The sequence below is a fragment of the Arachis ipaensis genome, chromosome B2 (genome assembly GCF_059453495.1).
Source record: "Arachis ipaensis isolate K30076 ecotype BB chromosome B2, ASM5945349v1, whole genome shotgun sequence".
NCBI lineage: Eukaryota > Viridiplantae > Streptophyta > Magnoliopsida > Fabales > Fabaceae > Arachis > Arachis ipaensis.
In genome coordinates, this window is record NC_142437.1 from 42,925,934 (window position 1) to 42,935,971 (window position 10,038).

The 10,038-nt window shown below is 39.9% G+C and overlaps 1 non-coding gene across 1 annotated transcript; it reads right to left on the reverse strand.

The window, feature by feature from the left end:
- Positions 1–4,527: 4,527 nt before the first annotated feature.
- Positions 4,528–4,631, reverse strand: LOC148573769 (small nucleolar RNA R71). Its single transcript, XR_015906571.1, has one exon. It is a non-coding gene; the product is annotated as a small nucleolar RNA R71 (small nucleolar RNA).
- Positions 4,632–10,038: the final 5,407 nt, after the last annotated feature.

Sequence of the window (10,038 nt, forward strand, 5' to 3'; positions counted from 1 at the left end):
ATGGAAACAGTAATAATCTGTAGACATCCTGATCCACTTCCTTATCACGTACTATGTCAGTAATTTGTAAGAACTGTGCCAGAAACTCAGTAGGTTCTTCCTGAGGAAGACCGAAATACTGGCAATTTTGCTGTACCATGATAATGAGCTGAGGGTTTAGCTCAAAATGGTTAGCTCTGATGGGCGGTATACAGACACTACTCCCATATGAAGCAGTAGTGGGGTTAGCATATGACCCCAGAGTCCTTCTAGACTGTTCATTTCCACTTAGGTCCATGATGGAGAAAGGGAGATGATGTGGATTGTGAATAAAAATTTAATTCCCCTTTTTTTTTTGAATTTAACGAAATTAAAAATAAAATAAATAAATAAAATGATGCAACTTTCGAGAATAAATTAAAAAAAGAAAAAGAAATAAACAAAATTAGAAAACTAAATTAATTAATTAATTAAAAAGATTTGAAAATTTTTGGGTTTGAGATTAGAAAAGATAAGATAAGTTAGGTACGAGAAGATAAGGAATTTAAGAGAAGATAGGTTTTTAAATTAAAAAGTTTTGAAATTTGAAATTTTGAATTTTGAATTTTGAAAAAGTCAACAATATAAGATAAGGATTTGAAAAAAAAGTTTTAAATTTTGAAATTTGAATTTAAATTTTGGAATTTTATTGAAATTTGAAATTTGAATTTGAAACAAGATAAGATAGAATTTTAAAGATCAAATAAGGAGAATTATCAAGAACAATTTGAAGATCAATAAAGAACTAAGAACATATAATTCGAAAAATTGAAAGGAAAATAAAATCATGCAATTGACACCAAACTTAAAACATAAAACTAAACTCAAACAGAAGACTAAATTATGAAGTTATTGGTTTTTTTTTTTAATTTTCAAAAATAGTTTAGAAAAATAAAATAAGGATTTTAAAATTTTAACCCAAAACAATAATAGAAGACTCAATGTTAGTGACTCTAAACCAAAAAGACAAATTTTCCTAATCTAAGCAACAAAATAAACCATTAGTTGTCCAAACTTGAACAATCCCCGGCAACGGCGCCAAAAACTTGGTGCACAAAATTGTGATTACACTTTTCACAACTCCGCACAACTAACCAGCAAGTGCACTGGGTCGTCCAAGTAATACCTTACGTTAGTAAGGGTCGATCCCACGGAGATTGTCAGCTTGAAGCAAGCTATGGTTATTTTGTAAATTTTAGTCAGGAGATTAATGATAAAAGTGATTATATTTATGAAAAATAATTAACATGAAATAAATAGTACTTGTGATTCGGTAATGGGAAACAGGATGAGGTTCCAGAGATGCTCTGTCATTTGAATCTCTGCTTTCCTACTGTCTCCTTGATGCCAGGGCATCTTGGCCAGTTTCACTGACCTTTTCTTTACTGTTTTTAGGGTAGTTTCATGCATTTCTTTAGGAAATAAGCCAGTTTTGGGTAGATATTCACCTACACCTTGATTCAAGCATACATTGTGCATTTTACATTATTTCATGAGGATTTTGCATGAATTTAGTGACAAATTGTATGCTACATTACCCATGACTTGGACTAGAACTTTGATGAACTCTGTTGCTTGATTTCAAGACCAAAGGAAGCAAGGAAAGGGAGGTAACTTGCAAGGTTAATGAGAAAAGTGATTGTCAATAACACTCTCAAAGCCATCATTGCCCACGTTAAGAGTCACGTTAACTAAGTTAACGTGCACTCTAACGTGAAGAAGGGAAGTTGAGCCAACGTTATTGACACTTAACATTGTCACTAACATTGGCAAACACTCATGAGTGGCCACGTTAGATCCCACGTTAACGTAGTTAACGTGGCCTCTAACGTTAAAGGGGGAAGAGAAGCCAACGTTAGTGACATTCAACATTGTCACTAACGTTGGCCTAAGGATGCAACACACCACGTTAACTCCCACATTAACTTGGTTAACGTGGGAGCTAACGTAAGAAGTGAGAGTTGTCGACAACGTTAGTGACACTCAACATAGTCACTAACATTGGAAGCAACCACACAACCCCCCAAGGAGCCACGTTAACTTAGTTAACGTGGAAGCTAACGATGAGGAATGAATGATGAGCCAACGTTAGTGACACTCAACATTGTCACTAACGTTGGGATGGCTAAGAATGGCCACGTTAGAAGCCACGTTAACCTAGTTAACGTGGACTCTAATGTGATATCTAGGGGCACATTGGAACGTTAGTGACAATGTTGAGTGTCACTAACATTCTCGAAGTTTGGCAAGGCAACGTTAGAAGCCACGTTAACCTAGTTAACGTGGGCTTTAACGTGAAGCAAAAAGGGGCACACTGGAACGTTAGTGACAATGTTGAGTGTCACTAACGTTCTCGAAGGTTGGCAAGGCCACGTTAGAAGCCACGTTAACCTAGTTAACGTGGGCTCTAACGTGAGGCAAAGGGGTACATTGGAACGTTAGTGAAAATGTTAAGTGTCACTAACGTTCTCGAACTTATACTTTCACTAAATATTAACACCCCTAACGCCCTGAGCTAAAGTCTCTGCCCACTTAGCACTTTCTCTCTGCAAGTAAAACCAAGCCCAAATGAAGAAAAGAACTGCTTCAAACTCAAGATCCAAAGGTCCAAGACTTGAAGAGCCAACTAGAAGCTGAGAGAAATAGTATATATAGGAGTAGCTTTGAATTGTTAAGGAGTTCTGGAGGCTGGAAAAAGAGAACTACTCTCTGTATTTTACTTTCTCTGCATTTTCTAGTTTTATGATGTATTCTCCATCTTTGTTTTCATTTTCAAGAGCTATGAACAACTAAACCCCTTTCATTGGGTTAGGGAGCTCTGTTGTAATTTGATGGATCAATACTAATTTTCATTATTCTTCTTCTATCTTTTCTCTTGATTTTACTTGAAAGCTTTCGATCTTCATCCAATTGAGTAGTTATCTTGGAAAAGAAGCTATTCAAACTTGGATCTCTTTTGAACCTTGAAAGAGGAATGAAGAGATCAAGCTAGAAATACTTTCTCATGCTGGACCAAATTGGGTTTGGATGGGTATGTGACTATAACCCTCTCAATACTTGATTTGGGAAATGCATGTGGTATAATCAGTGACCATACTTCATCTCTTCTCATGAGCAATTGACCAAGGAATTGGCTATTGATCAAGACTTGAGATATTGAATTGCAAGAAATTGTAATTCAATCAATTAAGATTGCCAAGGAGATCAATGAGTGCATTGATTGAGGAAGAGATGAAAATGAACTTGATCCGGAGAATTGCAACATCTCCTAAGCCCAATAAACTCCCCATCTCTGATCTTACCCATTCTCTTTAATTTCTGCCATTTACTTTTATGAGCAAATCCCCCATTCCCATTTACAATTCTGCAATTTATTTTCAGTCATTTACTTCCAGTCCTTTAATTCTAGCATTTACTTTTCTGTTATTTACATTCCCGCCATTTTATTTTCTGTAACTCTCAACCCAAATTCTAGATTCGCTCAACTAGAACATTCTTCTAATTAAAGTTGCTTGATCAATCAATCCCTGTGGGAGTCGACCTCACTCTATTGTGAGTTTTTACTTGACGACAAATTTGGTACACTTGCCGAAGGGAGATTTGTTGCGAGACAAGTTTTCCGTGCATCAAGTTTATGGCGCCATTGCCGGGGATTGATTGTGCATCAACAATGATTAAATTGGAAAATCACTAGATTGAGCATTTTTATTTTGTGAATTTCATTTTCTGTTTGAGTGATTTACTTTTTGTTTTAGTTAAACTTCTTCCTTTCCCCCTCTACTCTTTTGTTTTTCTTTGTTATTTTCAATTCTGTTTGCTAACCCACTAACTGTTTGATATATTGCATCACCCACAACTAACAGTAATTCTGACACAAATACTTTCTGCACCTAGCTTTTCTTGCTTGCACTTGATGGTTGTATGACAGGGAGAAGAAGCGGGGCTTCAACTTCCTTTGATTCTGAACCAGAGAGGACCTTCTTTAGATTAAGGAGGGAGGCAAGAGGAAAGAAAGTGGTTGGTGCTGAGGAAGAAGAGGAATTCTTTGAACCAGACATGGAAGACAACATGGAAAACCATCATGAAGAAGAAGATCACAACCATGGGGGAGGAGGTTGAGCAAATCATGCTGGGGAGGATAGAAGAGTTTTGGGTTCCTACATCAATCCAAACCCAGGCAATTGTGGAAGTAGCATCCAAAAGCCAACAATCCATGCCAACAACTTTGAACTTAAACCACAGCTCATCACCCTTGTTCAGAACAACTGCTCGTTTGGAGGAGGTGTTCAAGAAGACCCCAATCAACATCTAACCACCTTCCTGAGGATATGTGATACAGTGAAGTCTAATGGTGTTCATCCTGACACCTATAGACTGCTCTTGTTTCCATTCTCACTTAGGGACAAAGCAGCCAAGTGGCTGGAATCTTTCCCAAGGGAAAGCTTGACAACTTGGGAAGACGTGGTGAACAAATTCTTAGCAAGATTTTACCATCCTCAACGAATCAATAGGCTGAGAGCTGAGGTCCAAACTTTCAGGCAACAAGATGGTGAGACTCTATATGAAGCATGGGAGAGGTTCAAGGACTTAACAAGGAGGTGTCCACCTGACATGTTCAACGAATGGGTGCAGCTGCACATTTTCTATGAAGGGCTCTCTTATGAGTCAAAGAAGGCCGTAGACCATTCATCCGAAGGATATTTGAACAAGAAGAAAACTATTGAGGAAGCCATAGATGTTATTGAAACAGTAGCAAAGAATGACTACTTCTATGCTTCCAAAAGAGGGAACACAAGAGGAGTAATGGAGCTAAATAATGTAGATGCTCTGTTGGCCCAAAACAAGCTCATCACCCAGCAGCTGGCTGACCTCACCAAGAAGATGGAGAGGAACCAAGTAGCAGCAATCTCCACCTCATCAACAACCCAAGAAGGAGTGAATGAAGAAGCAGAGGGTAATCAGGAGCAAGCCAACTACATTGGGAATTCACCAAGGAAAAACTATGATCCATACTCCAAGACCTACAATCCTGGATGGAGAAACCACCCAAACTCTGGGTGGGGGAGTGAGCAAGATCAAAACCAAGACCAGAGACGTTACAACTCCAACAACAGCACTTCTCCACACGCCTATCAAAACCAAAACAGCACATCTGCTCCGAATCACCCATCAATTGATGACAAGCTCTCTAAGATCGAAACCTTAATTGAAGGAGTATGCAAAGACATTCGAAACAGTAAAGCATTCAGAGAGGAAGTGCAGTCAAACATGCAGAATCAAAATGCTGCCATCAAGAAACTAGAGACACAAATCAGCTATCTGTTTAAGCAGCTTCCTAACCACAACTTTTGCTATGATGCCCATTCAAGCAAAAGGGAGGAGTGTCAAGCTATCACACTTAGGAGTGGGAAGGAACTGAAGGAACATCCCCAAAAACCACAAGAAGAAGGCTCAAATGAAAAGGGAGAAGAGCAAGATGGAGTTCAACCTCCCACGCCAAGTCTGCAGAAAGAAAAAGGGATACCATAACTGAACATCTCAAGAGCCCCATATCCCCAGCTATTGAAGAAAAGGGAAGATGACAACCAGTTCTTGAGATTTTTGGAAATCTTCAAGAAGCTACAAATCAACATACCCTTTGCTGAAGCCATAGAACAAATGCCACTCTATGCCAAGTTTTTGAAGGAGCTAATGACTAAGAAGAGAAGCTGGAAGAACAATGAGACTGTGATACTAACTGAAGAGTGCAGTGCTATCATTCAGCATAAACTACCTCAGAAACTGAAGGATCTTGGGAGTTTTCAGATCCCTTGTATTATAGGAGAAATCACAGTAGAGAAGGCTCTTTGTGACTTAGGGGCCAGCATCAATTTGATGTCAGTAGCTATGATGAGAAAGATAAAAATTGAGGAGGCTAAACCAACAAAAATGGCCCTACAACTAGCAGACCGATCGTTCAAATTCCCTCACGAGATAGTAGAGGATTTGCTAGTAAAAGTGAGAAATTTCATATTTCCAGCAGATTTTATGGTGTTGGACATGCAGGAGGACGCCAAGACCTCCATCATCTTGGGAAGGCCATTCTTGCTGTCATTGATGTTAAGAAGGGTGACCTCACCTTGAGATTACACAATGAAAAGATGACATTCAATGTGTTCAAGGCCATGAGTTACCCACCAGAATAATTGGGGGAATGCATGAGGTAGATGCACTTGAGGATGAAGTGCAGGAGAATTTTGAAGAAGAAGAACCTGAAGAGGACGAGAGATTGGTGGAGGAAGAATCTGAATCAAGTGAAGAGGTGACCACAGCAGAAATACATATACCAGATGTACCAAAGGAAGGGAACCAAACGTTAGAAGCACCCAAACTTGAACTCAAAGCCCTGCCACCCACTCTCAAATATGCATATCTAGGAGAAAATGAAAACTACCCAGTGATCATAAATTCATCCCTCAGTCAAGATCAAGAGGACGAGCTACTCAAGGTGCTGCGGGAGCATAAGGATGCCATTGGATGGACCCTTGCTGACTTGAAGGGAATCAGTTCAGCCATATGCATGCATAAAATACTGTTTTGGAAGATGATGCTAAGCCATCCATTCAATCCCAGAGAAGGCTGAACCCAATCATGAAGGAAGTGGTACAGAAAGAGGTTATGAAGCTTTGGTAAGGAGGGGTCATATACTCAATTTCGGACAGCCCTTGGGTTAGCCCCATACATGTTGTGCCCAAGAAGGGAGGAATCACTGTGGTTACCAATGAGAAGAACGAGCTCATACCTACAAGGACCGTCACAGGATGGCGGATGTGCATAGACTACAGAAAACTCAATGAGGCTACACGAAAAGACCATTTTCCCCTTCCATTCATGGATCAGATGTTGGAAAGACTTGCAGGGCACGCATATTATTGTTTTCTCGACGGTTATTCAGGATATAACCAAATAGTGGTTGATCCCAGAGACCAAGAGAAAACCTCATTTACTTGTCCGTATGGAGTGTTTGCCTATAGGCGCATGCCATTTGGGCTATGTAATGCACCTGCAACTTTCCAACGCTGCATGCTTTCTATCTTTTCAGATATGATAGAAAAATTCATTGAAGTTTTTATGGATGATTTCTCGGTATCCGGAGATTCCTTTCCTAGTTGCCTACATCACCTCGCCTTGGTATTGAAAAGATGCCAAGAGACCAATTTGGTCTTGAACTGGGAAAAATGCCACTTCATGGTGACAGGAGGAATAGTCCTTGGTCACAAGGTCTCTCACCAAGGCATTGAGGTTGATAGAGCTAAAGTAGAACTTATTGAAAAACTACCCCCACCCAGTGATGTCAAGGCAATTAAGAGTTTTTTAGGGCATGCTGGTTTCTATAGAAGGTTCATTAAAGATTTTTCAAAGATAGCCAAGCCCTTAAGCAATCTCCTTATATCTGATACACCATTTATCTTTGATGAAACATGCATGCTAGCATTTGCACATTTGAAAATGAGGTTATCCTCTGCTCCTATCATTTCCCCACCTGATTGGAACCTACCATTTGAATTGATGTGTGATGCATCTGATTTTGCAGTTGGGGCAGTGTTAGGACAAAGGAAAGATAACCTAGTTCGTGTGATATACTATGCTAGCAAAGTCCTTAATGAAACTCAAAGAAATTATACCACCACTGAAAAGGAGTTGCTAGCAATAGTTTTTGCATTTGACAAATTTAGATCATACCTCATTGGTGCTAAAGTGATTGTTTTTACAGATCACACAGCACTTAAATATTTATTTTCCAAGCAAGAATCAAAGCCAAGACTAATAAGGTGGATCTTACTGTTGCAGGAATTTGATATTGAAATCAGAGACAAGAAAGGAGTGGAGAACAAGGTGGCAGATCACCTATCCAGAATCCCTCATGATCAAGGTGGAGAAAATGATACAAATGTGAATGAGCTCTTCCCTGATGAGCAGTTGATGACAGTTCACAAAGCACCATGGTTCGCAGATATTGCAAATTTCAAGGCAACTGGGGCATTACCCCCAGGGATCAATAAACATCAAAAAAGGAAGCTTATGAATGATGCAAAATACTTTGTCTGGGACGAGCCATATCTCTTCAAGAAATGTTCAGATGGAATCCTTAGAAGATGTGTTTCGGAAGAGGAAGGAAGAGAAGTCCTGTGGAATTGCCACGGTTCATGTTATGGCGGGCACTTTGGAGGGGACAGAACTGCAGCAAAGGTGTTACAAAGCGGATTCTTTTGGCCCACCCTTTTCAAGGATGCCAAGGAACTAGTAAAAAGCTGCAATGAATGCCAAAGATCTGGAAACCTGCCCAAAAGAAATGCCATGCCACAAAATTTCATCTTGGAACTGGAACTGTTTGATGTGTGGGGAATAGATTTCATGGGACCATTCCCAACCTCATATGCAAACAAGTACATCCTGGTAGCAGTGGATTATGTTTCCAAGTGGATAGAGGCTATTGCAATCCCAACTAATGATAACAAGGTAGTCATGAACTTCCTCAGGAAGAATATCTTTAGCCGATTTGGAGTCCCAAGAGCCCTCATCAGTGATGGAGGGAGCCACTTTTGTAACAAACCACTAGAAGCTCTCCTCCTACGATATGGGGTAAAACACAAAGTAGCCACACCTTACCGCCCTCAAACAAGTGGGCAAACTGAGATATCCAACAGAGAGCTAAAGAGGATCCTGGAAAAGACTGTGGGTGCATCTAGAAAGGATTGGTCGAAGAAGCTGGATGATGCTCTTTGGGCGTACAGAACAGCATTCAAAACTCCACTTGGAATGTCTCCATATCAACTGGTCTTTGGGAAGGTTTGTCATTTACCACTGGAGCTGGAACACAAAGCTCTCTGGGCTATCAAGATACTAAATTTTGACAGCATTGCTGCTGATGCAAAAAGGATCTTGCAGATGCAAGAGATGGAGGAATTCAGGTCACAAGCCTATGAAAACACTAAGATGTACAAAGAAAAGGCAAAGAGAAAACATGACATGCATCTTGCACCCAGAAGTTTCGAAAAGGGGCAGCGAGTACTCCTTTACAATTCTAAATTAAGGCTGTTCCCAGGAAAACTCAAGTCAAGGTGGTCCAGACCTTTCATGGTTACGAAAGTATCACCATATGGCCACATCGAAATCATGGATGAAAGTTCAGAGAGGACTTTTACAGTGAATGGACAAAGACTCAAGCATTATCTGGGCAACATGGGGGAAAACCCCAGAGTAAAGTACCATCTCAAGTAATTAAGGACTCGTCGAGCTAGCGACGATAAAAGAGCGCTCTGTTGGGAGGCAACCCAACCTCAGGTAGTTTCACTTTCATCTTTATTTCAATAAATCACAAGTCGTTTCCCCTGTATTGTAAGGAGCTAAGTTTGGTGTTCCACACCAGAACAATCCAAGAGTGATGGTGTAATTCTAAGTTTGGTGTTCCACCAAAGAACATTGGTTAGAATTACACTCCACTCCAAAAGAACATTGCTAGCTCCATCCAATCAAGAGAAACCACTTAGATGTAGTTAGACTATAGTGATCATTGCTTTGTTGACAAGAAGATATGGGGCTCTCTGCATATGTGCAATGTTTGCACTGGGCAAGGAACTAAGTTTAGTGTTCACACACCGAATTGAGTTCAAAAAGCACCAGCATACATGCAAGCTAACTATGTCTCAAGTGCTTTAGGAACAAGCAACTTCCAGTAACCTTGCAGGAATATTATGAGGAAATGGTGTACCTCCACCCAAAGAAGCGAGGCAGCAAAGACTAGGATGATGACAAAGAGAGAGGGCAACCAGAAATCATCACCCGAAGGTCGTATTGTTACTTAATTCCATTGTACTCAGAATTGTTGAAAGTTGGAAGTCCGAATGCACTTTTGATTTGTAGTTACGCGTAGTTGAACCCTTTTTAAATTCTGTCTTTTAAGTTCTGAATAGGTCTATGTGCACTAGTCTTTATGTCACTGCATCCTTACTTTACTTTCTTGTAAGCTTGTCCCTTTAA